The sequence below is a fragment of the Charadrius vociferus genome, unplaced genomic scaffold, assembly GCF_000708025.1.
Source record: "Charadrius vociferus isolate BGI_N301 unplaced genomic scaffold, ASM70802v2 scaffold633, whole genome shotgun sequence".
NCBI lineage: Eukaryota > Metazoa > Chordata > Aves > Charadriiformes > Charadriidae > Charadrius > Charadrius vociferus.
Window position 1 is genome coordinate 33,195 of NW_009647428.1, and position 1,789 is coordinate 34,983.

Consider the following 1,789-nt stretch of genomic DNA (forward strand, 5'->3'; position numbering starts at 1 on the left):
CCTGGCCGTGGTGTGGAGCGGTACCCCGTGCTCCGGTTCCCCATCCTCTTCCCGTTTGCTGCTCCAGATAGTCGGGATTTCTGTTTCCTTCGCACTGGCACGGCCGTGTTTGGGTCGCCAGACCAAGTTCAGTCTTGATCTAAGGAAAAGCAAAGTCTATTAATTTGAGGGGAAAAGAAAAAAACCAAACCAACTTCCAAAAGCCTTGAAGTAAACTTTGAATGTTTTGTTATTTTCCAGGGTTTGGGTGTGGAAGATACATTCCTGTGAACTGCTGAAGGTATAGCTTGTGACTAGAAAAACATTTACCTCTTCTCCAAAGCTTTTCTTCTCTGCTTTACACTTATTTGCACTGTATTTAAAGAAAGTACAGAAAAGAAGCATTTTCTCAAACACCCTGCCGATCAACATAAGAGCAAGTTTTACATCTCAGCATTGAGCAACGCGGGTTGTCCTTGGAAGAAAGGAGTGACAAAGTTTAGCCAAAAATAACGAATGTCACCATTAGATCACCTTTATGGTGCTGTTGGCCTTTTTCTTGGCTTCTTGAAACTGAGATGGTAGGCGCAGTACGTTCTTGTCAGAGTTTGCTTCGTGAAAACTGAGGGGATGGATCCTCTGGAATCTACCTCACAACATTTTTATTTGTTTCACTGTGAGGACGTTTCTACTGCCGATTGAGCACATTGGTGTGGGGAGCGACTCCGGGTGTCTGACGGCTGCACAGCTCACCTTGGGTGGCAAATGAAAATCGTTTCTTTCTCATCTGCTTTGAGTGCAGCTTGGTTATCTCCCTAAGCCAAAATAAGATCTGCATTACGTTTGGTACAGAAACACAATATAGGTGAAGAAAATGTCTCCTGACATTGAACTCTGATAATCACCATATAGTGTTGGGTGGTTTTTTTTTTTTTTATATACATATGCATACCATTTGCAATAAGAACAAAGATTTTCATTTTGGTGCTGCACTTCATAACAATTAATAATTTTGATTGCTTATCTTTCCCAAAAAAGAGTAATGCAACTTCTGTGAAGGGCACAAAAGCAGTTAGAGCAGCTGAAATGAAAGATTTCATTTAACTGCATTTGAACATTTAAGTTCTGTATCAAATTCATGTTGGTTGTACCTGTGCAGTATCTTAACAGCCTGAAGTACCAGGCAGTTTGTGTATCACAAATGTGAGTAAATAAAAAACCGAGAAAAGGTCTGGTCTGCGCACAGCTATAAAGTCTTTTGATGTCTCCTGCTACTCTGATGCCTGAACCTCTGTTTGTTTTGGTAGATATTTGTGGTTTTAGGACGTTTTTGGTAAATTCCTCGAAATTCCTTTTCCTTTTTATTGTTCCTGTCTGTAGCAGAGAGACTGATGGTAGGGTTATGTCTTGCCTTTATCTCCTAAGACAGCAAAGAATATATTTGTTGCCGTATTTTCAATGCAGCCTTTGTGATAAATTGTTAGATTTGACACTACTACAGAGATCAGGCAGAAAGCAAGAAAAAAAAGGAAATACTTGGATTTCACTGTTGATTTGTGGTGGGAATAGTATACTCGTCTGAAAAGTCATGTTTACAAAGGATGAAAAAGTAATCTTTTTTGCAATTCATTTGTTGTTTGAGAGTTTTTTCTTTTAAGAAACCTAAATATTTGAAGTTAAGCAGAATACATATTTCAGATGGCAAGAAGAAGAGGTTACTGTGTGAGCTCTGAAAGATTTTAAGGGTTGAAAAAGTAAAAGCAGCAGAAGTAATGGAGTTAAGCAGAGGAAAGGAGGAGTTAATAGGAAG